We start from the raw sequence: 13,791 nt of genomic DNA, 5'->3' as shown, positions 1-13,791 counted from the left end.
CGACTTGCTATGTTAGAATGCACTTGCGTTGTGAGAATAATAATAATAAACAGAATTGATGCTAAATAAAGCAACATTGTGACTATGTTCTTTTTATACATATCTATTGAAATGTATGTATTATTTTATTTATGTACCCATTGGGACCTGGTCGCAAACCTATATCAGAATGTTGTGATGCAAAATGGAATGTAAGCAGGGGATCGCTGTAGAAATGGTCGGTGTGGTAGTTACTCTGGCCCCACTTGTACCAGGGGATTTCTTCGGCAATAAATCAGCTTTAAAACTCTACTGTGTATTGCTATTGCTTCAAGTTTAATTTTTCAAGAGTAGAAAGTTGTCCGTGGGGCCACTGGCAGCTCTTAAAAAATATTTTTTTTTCATGCTCAAAGCAAAGGAGGTCCCTTGATTCTGTGATTCGGGCTGTTTGCGACCTCCAAAAAGCTTTGCAAATACTGCCTTTAGTTACTACCCCAGCAAGTAACCTTGAACTTTTTTGCCTTAAAGGTTGCAGGAGCTGGATGATTTATAACTGCCTTAATAGGTCATTGTCTTTGTCTCCGAGGCAAATCATCTACTTCTTCTCCTAAGAGTTCCAACGTTGTTTGCCTCGTCATTGAGGGGGATATTTATAAAGAAATGTCAGAGTGTGGATCTGCGCCACTTTTGGCAGCGCCTCCCTCCATCATTTCCAAAATGCAGGAATGTGCCATAATTATAACAATACGGCGCACCCCTGTGTTTCCCCTAACACTGGTGCTAAAATCAGTTGCCTACTGCCACTGCAGGCACCCTTGCACTATAATGCAAGGATACTTGCGTAACAGGGAACAATTGTTTGTGCCCCTTCCTGCACATAAATAATCCAGAATGGCAAAGTGTTACTTCCTTTTGTGCTGCATTCTGCAGCACACATATAAGTAGCAAATAGTCATTATTTAATGATCGTCAAGGGACATCTTCCTGCACATAAACAATCCTTAATGGCATTTTGCTCTTTCTATAATGCACATAGAAAAAGCAAAAATGAGGAGAAATTAAAATATTTCTCATTGTTGGCTGATGTCAACGCCTGTTCCTGTATGGCATTATTTTTGGGAACTACCTCAGATTTGCACCTCCTTGTTAATCTGGGGCAGGGTCAAAATGGTATGGGTGTTACGGTGGAGTACCCACAGCAGTGACATTGTTAGATGTTGGGCCTGTGGGGCAGGTGCGTTTCCTGGGGGGCTGCTTTCTTTGTCTGCACTGCCTCTGTCATGGTCCAGGGGGATGTGCCGGGTGGGTGTCGTGGCCCTCTTGGGTGTCCCTGCTGCGTGATGAATGGCTCCATGGCATCTGTTGCCCATCCGATGATGCCCTGGGCAGGGCTCCCTATTGTAGTGCAGGCTGCTGTCCGACTTTACACCAAGTCAGAGCAGGTGTAAAATTCCTGCTGCTAACGCATTGTGAATATTGAGGTGTGGTGTTGTCGCGGCTTGGTGCATGGGAACGCCTCTCTGCATCTCATTAGCGATAGTTGCAGGGGTCCGCTGTGGCGATGTTTTTTGTGGCTGCTATCGCAGGAAAAGTGTTGCTGTAGGCACCTGCTTGTGAATGGTGGGGTAAATTTATCACAACTTTGTGAATATCCTTGTGAATATGCCCCTCAGTATGGTGCCTGAAGCGCTACTCAAAAGCCAGTGGCCTGCACAAATAAATGTCAGCTCACCAAACACTCAGGCTGAGTAAACCAAAGCTTCCTCTGGCCTCTTTAATTCACTGCCATACACTCCTTACCCCATCTCACTCTTGCAGCTTCCTGCTTTCTCCCTTGGTGTCATAGTCCGACATTCGATTCCTTATTTTCCTCTGAATGTTTTGCCTTTCTTCGTTTGGGGAAGTGTCTGACAAGGAATAATAAGTGCCGGTCCCCGAAAATGATTGTTGTTGGCCGCCACCGGCAACCACGAGCTCAAATAAAGCACTGGATTAACCCCTTCAATGCTCATGACGAGCTGAGCTCGTCATGAACAATGGTAAATCATGGAATGCAGCACAGGAGGGGAAAACCATCAGCAGCAATGATGTTAAGAAGAATTGTGCGGGCCAGAGTGCATTTAATAATGAGGACTGCCAATATATGATAATATATGTAAACATTAAAGAGGTTCTCACCTTCTTGATGATTCTTGTTCTTATTCTAAACCTGAATTATGTACTTTTTAGGTTTTATCCATTTCAGAAAACCAGTGTAAATAAAAAAATAAAGTAGTCTCACAGGCAGGCATTTTGTTTATAGCCTTAAATCTCACAATAAAATGGTCCCAACCTCTTCTCAAATGGTGCACGAGGCAGGTTAAAGCACTGTGATCAGCACTATGGCTGCAGTGTCACTGAGGGTGTCACTGTCCCTTGACGTATTTAACACATTTCATGGTCCGCTGCTGCAGCTGTTTTACGGTTAACATGTGTCTGTCCAACCAAATGCTGATGACACTCAGGGCCAAATACAAAAATGATGTGTTGTGATTCCTAATGTACTAAAGACTTATCCTGCAAATAGTGAATCCTAGTGGGGTTGGAAATGGACCTACCTCTTGACAATTAATGAGGTAGGTCTCAATTCGCAAACCACAAAGAATCGTTGCCAACCCAGGGTTGATTGCCTGCTGGGGTCAGCAGACCACCAGGTCTGTGATTGCTTTTAAATAAAGCAACAACTTTTTTGTTTCCCTTCCCCTTTATTTAATTAAAACTCATCCTAGCCATGCTGCCGGCACCAGGTTTGTTGGCAGTTGATGAGTAATGGAGCTCGAAATTAGCCAGCCCAGATGGGTTATAGGCGACTTGCTATGTTAAAATGCACTTGCGTTGTGAGAATAATAATAATGATAAACAGAATTGATGCTAAATAAAGCAACATTGTGACTATGTTCTTTTTATACATATCTATTGAAATGTATGTATTACTTTTTTTATGTACCCATTGGGACCTGGTCGCAAACCTATATCAGAATGTTGTGATGCAAAATGGAATGTAAGCAGGGGATCGCTGTAGAAATGGTCGGTGTGGTAGCTACTCTGGCCCCTCTTGTACCAGGGGGTTTCTTCGGCAATAAATCAGCTTTAAAACTCTACTGTGTATTGCTATTGCTTCAAGTTTAATTTTTCAAGAGTAGAAAGTTGTCCGTGGGGCCACTGGCAGCTCTTAAAAAATATTTTTTTTCATGCTCAAAGCAAAGGAGGTCCCTTGATTCTGTGATTCAGGCTGTTTGCGACCTCCAAAAAGCTTTGCAAATACTGCCTTTAGTTACTACCCCAGCAAGTGACCTTGAACTTTTTTGCCTTAAAGGTTGCAGGAGCTGGATGATTTATAACTGCCTTAATAGGTCATTGTCTTTGTCTCCGAGGCAAATCATCTACTTCTTCTCCTAAGAGTTCCAACGTTGTTTGCCTCGTCATTGAGGGGGATATTTATAAAGAAATGTCAGAGTGTGGATCTGCGCCACGTTTGGCAGCGCCTCCCTCCATCATTTCCAAAATGCAGGAATGTGCCATAATTATAACAATACGGCGCACCCCTGTGTTTCCCCTAACACTGGTGCTAAAATCAGTTGCCTACTGCCACTGCAGGCACCCTTGCACTATAATGCAAGGATACTTGCGTAACAGGGAATAATTGTTTGTGCCCCTTCCTGCACATAAACAATCCAGAATGGCAAAGTGTTACTTCCTTTTGTGCTGCATTCTGCAGCACACATATAAGTAGCAAATAGTCATTATTTAATGATCGTCAAGGGACATCTTCCTGCACATAAACAATCCTTAATGGCATTTTGCTCTTTCTATAATGCACATAGAAAAAGCAAAAATGAGGAGAAATTAAAATATTTCTCATTGTTGGCTGATGTCAACGCCTGTTCCTCTATGGCATTATTTTTGGAAACTACCTCAGATGTGCACCTCCTTGTTAATCTGGGGCAGGGTCAAAATGGTATGGGTGTTACGGTGGAGTACCCACAGCAACACCCAGTGCATGGCCCTTTCATGCAAATACCTGTGTGAAAGGGTAGCGTTATCCAGAAAAAGTGGCTTAATGCCACTTTTTAAATATGGTGCAGTGCATACCGCCTCAGGAGCAGCAAAAAAAGTGATGCTCCAGTGGCACGGAGGGATTGTACATATGCCCTTGAATCAGCTGATACATTGAGTCAATTCAGTCAGTTGCTCAATGGGAAAATGCATTCCCTATTGAGGTGGGCATCAATTTTATTTCCATCTTGATTAATGTTATGTATTGTGGTCTCTTATAACCTTGCTAAAACTGCTTCAAAAAGCCCAGAATGGTGCGGTGAGAATCATTACCATTTTAGGCAGAAGAAATCCTGTCTTAAGTGTGCTGAAAGCCCTTCATTAGCTATCCATTTACAAGTGAATACATTTTAAGGTAGGCTAGATAAACCTGCACACAATCTATTCGGTTGACTATGTCCCCATCTGGTGCTGAATAACCTTTTGTGAACTGCAGATTAGTACTCTTCTGAGTATATGTGTCTAGAACTTTTCAGTTCTGCTAACACTATAAGTTATAGTTGGGATCTATGTTTTTTGGTGTTGGGGTTAGGGTCTAGCGGAACTGCTGAAGTGGGCATCCTCTGCTTCCATATTTCTCACCATCAAACATTCCCCTGTCTGCACTGCACTGCAATGCACAATCACAAACCATGTTATGTGATTTATGGGGAGAAATGCAAAAAAAGAAAGGAGAGCAAAATAATGTGATAAGGGACAGCAAAATCAGCAGCATGGGGTTACCGCACATACAATAAAAAATACAAAATTGTAAAATGTAGGGTACGAAAGTCAATTGCAGCTCCAAATCCAGTTCTTGACCCTCACCCATAGACCTCACAGAAGGAGTTGTCCTTTCCTGAACACAATGGAACAGTTCACAGGATGGTAGACACAACAGTAAAACAGTTATGTGGGGCAGGGAGGGACACATTAAAAAGAAGTAGCATGCTTATCACAGAGAATTTGCCGCCTCAAGGTCTGTATCAAGAGTTTGTTCCACTGAGATATCCCAGTCAATTAACGTTTCAGGTCAAGATTTAAAAATAATAGCTATTGTCAGGGATATTTATGACCTATCCTGTGTCTGATCTCTGAGAAGTATGTCCAATCATCTACATGCTTGATATGATATATTGTCCAGTAAGGTCCTCTGGTCAGTCTGTATAGGAATCCCTTTCTGGCTCATCTGATGGATGGTCTGCCACCTGGCAGACCAGCAAAGACATTGGCCTCCACCATTCTGGTGAAGAACTACCTTCGCTATCTCTGTCGCCAAGTGGGCGACCATATAGATCTCCATTTGTTTTTAATTTTCTGAAGAATGTAATCCCAAATGGAAAAGTTTCATTCTGGAGAATACAATTAAATATCCATGGCAGACTGGGAGCATTGTTCTTGGCATTAGAGATATTTCCATCCAAAGAACACTATTCTTTACCTTGCAACTCATTGTTGCTATCCCACACTAAAGAGTGTAGCTCAACAAGGTCTGGTATGTTTTGAAACTGCAACCTGGATCAGAAAACGACCAAGCGAGCGAGGGCGTCAGTTGACAGTGACGGTGCTGATGAGCCAACGAACCTCATCTGAGCCACGTCCGAGCCCAGAGCTCCCTATACACAGCTTCAGGCTCTTTCCAGGGGGGCATTTGCAGTCTCCGTACCCCCAGGCCAGTCCAACATAATCACAAGTGCAGCGGCCATAGCCAGCTGCTGCAGAGAGGGTTCCTTGGGTGGTACACAGAGGCGACCCGAATACGAGCTTGCAGCACTACCTGGTGAGCCCCACACGCCCTTGTTACACACTGCACATCCTGTGGAGAGTAGCACAGAGCGAACAGGAGAGCATCACAGCTGGTGCCTGGTGCCCTTTGCCTGGATCTAGTTACATCGGCACTCAGAGCTAACGCTTGAGGATTAGTGGATGAGTGGGGGGCCTAATGATTACAAAAGTTCGTTTTTGGTCTCAGGTATCCCACCTGGTTTAACTTATATCGGGCCAAGTGTGAAGTGCCCCCCCCCTTAAGAAATATCAGTAACTGAGCAGGCAATAAGCAGGTACTAAGAGCTTCCTATGCGCTATCCCAACAGCGGCCAGATTTACTACATATTTTATTTTGTCATTACTATCATTACATTGGAAGACAGCTCCTAAAACAGCTAAGCACCATCAAATCACCTGCACCTGCAAAGAATCAATTTTGGCAGTTCAGAAGATCAAAAATTTAAATAAATCACTCCCCCTGCAAAATCTCTGCCAATGCTACCACTGCTCTCTCTTCTCTTCGTTCTCAATGCACCAGGAGATTCTAAGACAACCCTGCCTCCAGTGAAGCCTTCATAAGCATCTGCAGGCCTCCAATTTCAAACATCCCTGTCTACATTAATAGTCGGCTGATGCAAGTGCATGCCCCGATCCCCCACAGAAGCAGCTCGACTTGGGCTGGGTGCGGCTTGCGGGTGTAGTCAGGTGTGCCCTGCTCGAGCCCCGAAGCTTAGTAAATTCTGTGGCTCGGAGCAAGCGCAGCGGCAACAAGACTTGGTTAAAGCAGTGGCACAGACGGACAAGGAAAGTTGCCGTAACATGTCCCCCTGGTTCTCTCTGGAACAAGATTCAAGGAGTGAGGAAAAGAGGTGGGGTTTTTTTCTCTGATTTTTTTGTGACCAGGAGGACCTGTTTATCAGTGTTCAGGAAGTACACAAGAGGTAAAGGCAGTCCTGAGTGAGGTGGCAGTAGTTGCCACTGCTAAGAGAGAGCCCAGGCCTGATGCAGAGGCAGCCCAGCTAGGTCTGGGTGCGGCTTGTGGTCGGTCTGGTGAGCTTCCATTTTAGGCTCACCTACCTTCACTCAAGAACAAGACTGAGACCCGGGTGGAGTTATGACTGCAAAAAACTACATTCATGAACATTGGTTTACATAGGAGCTTGTAAAAAACCAAAGCCAATCCCAGAAGGAACACATGGATACAGATAAACATGCTAAAATAATTTAACCCCATTTCTACCTTTTTGGTAAATGAGTGACTGGGTTACATGAAGTGGCGATCATGGAGAATAAGCCTGAATCTCTCCACTGAAAGGTTGAGGCATAAACAGAAAATTTGCTTTTGGTAAATGTTACCATCTATTCACCTGGAAATAGAGTGACCCGGTCTGTGGCTGAATTAAGCCCTGAACTCAGAGAGGAAGACCTCCTGTTGAAAGACTTTACTCTCCCAGATATTAATATCAATCTGAATCCTATTCCAAAGGTCCTTTAGACTTCTAAGCTATATATTAATATTCCATCTCTTTCAAACTCACGAGACAGTAGACTGGACTTTCCCTCTGGTCCTACTAATAAGATGCAGATTTTTACTAGTACAAAGAGTTGAACATCTTTATAAAATTCAAGAGCGTCCATCACCCATGACTTTTCCCTGAGTCCTCATCTCCTAAATAGCAACCCAGAGACTAAAATACTGATGTCTAAATCTTTGCTCTGCCTGGAAAAAGTCCTGTCCTCCATTCTGGCCCTAATCGAAAAATCTGTAAATAACTCTGATCACATCTTGGATTCTTTTCTGTCCTTGACCAAATCTGTCATCTCTGACCAAAGACCTCCAAGTGGTAAAGCTACCCCCCTTTCCTCATATAAGATTAATCGTCATAACTGGGACTCTTCTCCCCTTTTCCTTTGCCGTCACTGTAATCAAACCAAATCCACTCAAACGTGCAGTATTTCCCAGTATAATTGTTAGGACTTGGCACTTAGGCAGGTACGCCCTTTGGAAGTTGGCAAAACAAGGGCAAATAAATTGCAGACTTATTTGAAGAAAATTAGCCCCTCTTGCTGCAGCAGTTCTTCCAACCTGAGGACCCTGTACTTTTACCAACACCTCTGGCCTCTCAGTGTTCAGCAAGGAAAAAAAAAAACATTGAGCAAAAAGTTTTTCAAATTTCCTTAAAAAGAAAGGGTATAAAGTTGAACAATCTGTAGCAGAGGAAAAGCCATTAAGGAACTCACGTGATTCAACTCCGAATACACAAGAAGATTACCCCTCAGATTTAGGCTCTGCATTTGTGACACTGCACAATCTTCAGGCAGTAATGTCATTTACAGTCCTACTGGGAATGCGACTGTGGGAAAAGTAGCCTGGTCATCAGCCATCAGCACCTCTCTCTTAAGAATTTTCTTTTCTTTTTGATCATGAGCTGTATATGAATTGGTCTCTTCTATTAGGCTGTTCTGCTGACCTACAAATGTTCCAGAGCAGTGATCTTGTCCTCGTTCGTTTAAAAATGCTGTAATTACGGGTGGGGGGACGGAGTGAAGTTTGGTTCTAAGGTGATCTCCAATTTAATAATCCTAAATAGTGATAAATTGCGATGCTGTGGCACTAATGTTCTTGTTCCCTAAGAGGATAACATTTTTAATAAAGCTACTTATAACAGAGGGTTCATTGCCCAATCAGATCTCTCTCCACTAGATATCCCTCACTTAGAGAGAGAAAGTACAATGCGGGTCTCCCTCGGAAAAGGTGGAAGAGGAATTTCCCTGCTTGCTGTGAAAAAGAATAATCAAATATTGACCGTAGATGAGGAAAATAGGAAATGGAGTTGGGTGGCAGGGGCTCTTAACACAAATAGCTCTTTAGGTCTGAGACCCAACTCTTTCTAGCAAGGGTCTCAAACTGATCTCTTGGAACGCAGACTGCTTAAGCACTAATAAAAAAATTGTCATTCTTGAAAGAACAGAAAGCTGACATAATATGCATACAAGAGTCTTGGTTTATAAAGAACTGGTCCATTGAAGAATATATTGTGCTAAGCCGTCCTACGCTCCCAGTGAAAAGAGGACTTGTGAAAGGAGGTCTTGCCATTCTGCTAAGAATAAGTTCTAGGTGGATATAAAAAGATATCCCCCATGTCGTTAACCTAATGCAGCGGGTCAAACTAGATTTTAACGAAGAACATGAACATTTAGGTACCTTGCTTATTGTTACTGCTTATATCTCCCCTGACTCGTCTAATACTTATTTACTAAAAGAACTGGTTGTTTTTATCTTCATTACCATTGAAAGAGAAGATTGTAGGCATTTAATGCTTGTTGGCGATTTGATCTCCAACGTTTCTACTAACAGTATCAGGTTATTTGCTAATTCCTCAAAAGACGAAGCCCTAAAAATCCCTCCTGCCTTGTTTCCGAATAACAGTCAGGTTGATAAAAGAAGTGCAATCTTACTTGAAGGCTTGAGAAATTTAGAACCATTAATTGCCAATGGGAGATTAGGAAATGATATCCCAGCAAAACTTACACATAAAGTGTTCGCTGGTGGAACTATTATTGATTACTTAATTGTTTGGCAGATTTCTTCAGTAAGCTCTCCTATATTAAGTACTGGAAAATTTGTATAGTGACCACATTATGATCTCCTCTAAAATCGAGATGACCTGTGCCGAAGTAGGCTCATGGAATTTTAAGGATAAATCTGTAGGTTAAAAAAAGAAAACGCAGAATTTATTGGAATATCAAAGCTGCTTCAAAGCTAAAAGAGACCTGTAAAGATCCATTCCAACTCAGGATATGAAGATTATTATCTTTTATTGAGTTAGATATAATTGCAGGTACCTCCAGCTCTTCCTTCTCAGCCCCAACCACTATTTTCTTCAAAGGGCAACATTCAACCCTAGCAACAAATTCTAAATGTCATCCTTATTAAGATAACTCCACATAACCCCAACAGTTTTAATAGGAGACCAGCAGCATACAGTAGTGCGAGATCTACACTCTCCCTAGTCTGATCTGTTTGGGATCTTATGGTCGCAGTATAAGTACCCTTGTTACTTCATGTAAAACTAATCATTTACCAATCAAACAGAGACTGCGCTCTAATCTGCAACTTCATATAAATATGGAAATAAATAATTTAGTGAGGGCCCAATTCTTGAACGTTTCCCTTAAACAAAGTAAATTGATAAACCTATTGAAGAGGAAAAGGTTAAGAAAAAAACACTCCGTAAGGCAAAAAAGGAAGATCACAAATAAGTCCAGTTAAAAGAGGCCGCCTCAAAAAACGATGTCAAATAGTATTGAGAAATAATCGCAGATTGGTGCGGCACAAGAGTAAAATCCCTCCCAGTTCTCACAAAAGAAGAAGAATGGAAATTCCATCTCATCGAACTTTATTCTGTGAACTCTAATTCATCTTGCTCTGCCTCCATTTAAACTAATTCCCCTAATATCTCTGAATCTAGCTATGCACCCTCATGGAGTGAAGCTTTAGGACTCATTAAATGAATTAGAGCTTCAGGAGCAGTCAGCAATGGGCCCTGATTAAATTCCTATGACAATAGTTAAAAAAGAGCCTTTGTTGTGGGCTACATATCTTACTCCTCTGTTTAAAGGAGGATTCCTAGACCTCCGATCCAGTAAAGCACTTTCCCCAGCAGCTCCGCCTCACCCCCGCAGCCTTGAGTCCACAGCTGTGCAGGGTTCGTGGCTGTTGCCCGCCAGTCTCGTAATTGACTTCTCTCATATTTTTCATTTACCGTTCTCTCGTATTTTTCAGTTTACTGTACCTGCACCCTGATTATTTCTCCTGTTGTGCATTTTTTCCTCCCTCTTGTTAATTTACTTTGCCAGTTCCTCAGCCCGGTTTTCTTGCTGTTGCTGCCCCCGAGACCCCTCCCACCCCATCACAGCCTCCACTCTATCTTCCCACCTCGTACCCCGCCCACTACCCTACTTATGGCGACTGCTGCACAGTCGCGCCTCTGGCGCACCTAAGGCAACCCGTCTGCGCCCGTCCATGACCCAACCGCAACCACCATGAACCCTGGTTCTCCCAGACCCCACCGATATGACTCATCCACCCTCCACACACTCAACCCCCGAAGAAATGCTGACTGCGCAATATCCTCGCCGAACACCACCCATTGACAGTTCTCATGCAGACCCTGCCACAGATCATTTACCATCGACAAAAATCCCAAACCCATTGAAGGATCGTCTGTTGCCCGCTCCGCAGAAACCCTGACTTGCATCCTCCTCAACGTGCGCTGCCTGCATCAACATGCCATAGAAAACTGGGACCTGATTGACACCCTCTCGCCCAACGTCACCTTCTTCACAGAAACCTGGACCAAACGCCTCCTTCGTTTTACGGAATCCATTTTGTATTTCTGTCAGCCATTTTATATGCCATGTGCTCTGTCCTACCTTCCTGTCAACTGCTCTTGAAATCTGCCTAGAGACAAGCTATGTTTAGTCTCCTTTGCTTTGCACATGCACAGTAAAGCTTACAGCTGTCCCTAACGTGTAACTGTCAAGAGATGTCCACCAGAATTAGGTTACTGTCAGCCCTTCCCACTTGTTGCTAGCACACTCTCTGTATGACCTTATATGTATTTGAAACCAATACTCTGTGCCTTGTACCACCTTCATTTCAGCCACTGTGTGGGTATAAAAGGACCAAGCTCCTTCCAGTCAGTGTGCTACCTCATACTATACCGAAGGGTGTTGTGTGATTGTAGTCCCACCTCAAGAGGTTTAATAAATTCTGTCTTTTCTATTCCAGTTTCTGTGCCAACTTCTTACCATTGGTCTAAGGACTCTAAGCAGAGAAGGGCGAATCCCTTGCACCAGTAGGCCTGGCTGGGGCTTGCTACTACACCTGCACCTCTACCTGGATCAATGCCTGGCGGCCCCCCGCCCTCGGGAACCCACCCACCCCTATGGACCATGCACGAAACCTCGGCATCATCCTTGACTCCTCCCTCCCCATGAACCGCCAGATCAACGCTGTGGCCTCCACTAGCTTCAACTGCCTGGGCATCCTTCGCAAGGCCTACAAATGGATCTCCCCGACTGCAGAAGGACTGTCACCCACGCGCTCACAACCAGCAGACTGGACTATGGCAACGCCCTCTATGCAGGAATCAATAAAAATCTTCTACACAAACTCCAAACCATCCAGAACACCGCAGCCAGACGCGCTCTTGGGACCAAGAGTCACCAACACATGATCTAACACCTGGCTCCCCGTCGAGAAGAGGGTCACCTTCAAGCTCCTCACCCACGCCTACAAATCCCTCTACAACATTAGACCCAAATACCTCAACAAGAGAGTATCTTTCCATGTACCCAAGAGGAATCTCCGCTCTGCCGACCTCACCGTGGTGGAGGTCCCCCGCATCCGCCGAAGCAAAACAGGTGGGAGAGCCTTCTCCTACATCGTAGCCAAGACCTGGAACAAGCTCCCTGTGCCTGTGAACATCAGATGCTCCCCAACCCTGCACGCATTTAGAAAGGACCTCAAGACCTGGTTCTTTGACTGATCCAGAGCCGCCCCCATCCCTAACGCCTTGAGACCCTCATGGGTGATATGTCTCTAAAAGTAAAGTTCTGATCTTGAATTGTAGTAGGGGCATAAAATGTCATAATTTTAAATGGAGAATTGGTTCTGAAAATCTTGAGATTGTAAATTCTTATCTCTACTTGGGGAAAGTATTAGTAGGCAGTACAAAGAAAAAGCCACACATTGAACACATCTCCTGTAAAGCTGCATTATATGCATACGACTTATGTACATTTTATAGCGTAATGGGTCAGAGACACTTCTTGCACTTTCTTTCAGTTTTTGAAGCAAAAATCCCTCCTACGTTGTTATACACTTTTGAATCTGTTCCAGTAGAAGACTGGAATTTCCTTTATTAAGATAGAAGGCCAGAGTTTACGTAAACTATGCAATTTTAAAACACTGGTCCTGACACCTACTATAGGATTGGAATTTGGTCTGATAAATTAATTTTTTCAAGGCTTAGCCAGGGTAATATGGTGGGGATACCAGTTAAAGAATAGTGAGCTGTATACCTTAAGGGGTTTCCTATGTCAAGAAAGTTTTGGAGGAAAAATATATAAAAAATACTTCTCCGGTGACTTCAACATGGCACTGAATTATTTCAATGCACAGGAGGAGTCAGTGATCTCGCTCCTACTTTTAGAACTTACATAAACACAAGTTGTATGGTTAGTTTCCAGAGAGATGTCAAGTACTGTAGATTAATGTAAAGATTGAAGATAATAGCCACTTCAAGTACCCTGAGAGTTGCTCCAAAATATTTATCTTGGATTTTAGAACATGATATATGCCGTTGGCTATCTCTATTCTGCATGAATCTTTTACCATTAAATCATCTAACAGCAAATTGGTCCCCCTCTATAAAAATAGAATAGGAAAATGTTTAGCATGTGTAACTTGGGAATTCAGAATCTTAATCATATTTTGTTTGTTTGCCCAGCCGTGATACCGTATCGCTTTCGGTGGCTTTGACCAATGTTTATACAGAACAACCTCAAAAGCGTACCATCAGCCCGCAAGTTTCTTCTCTATCCCAAGAAGGAAATAGGGTGTACAAAACTATTCATTTTTTTTATGAGTTCTGAATATATTTCAGTTACTATAGCCTACTTAAGTAGGTCCTTTCCTCAGTAGTACATACTTTATTTTTAGTATTATGGACAAAGACGAAACTAGCAACATGAGTTATGAGAACATAATTTTACTCCTGTTATCTCTTGGGATATTTGGCTCCTTTCATGATTAGACTTGTTATCTCATGGAATACATGGCACCTCTCATGACTAGGCTCCTAGGTACTGGGCTTTTTGTAGATCGTATTAAGCCTAATGGAGTTTTACACTCTCTGGACTAAATTTTGCACTTGGCAGTCGCTGCTGCTTAGTTGCCTTTTG

This window comes from Lissotriton vulgaris, chromosome 3_2 (assembly GCF_964263255.1).
Source record: "Lissotriton vulgaris chromosome 3_2, aLisVul1.2, whole genome shotgun sequence".
NCBI lineage: Eukaryota > Metazoa > Chordata > Amphibia > Caudata > Salamandridae > Lissotriton > Lissotriton vulgaris.
Note: the sequence above shows the minus strand (reverse complement) of the source record.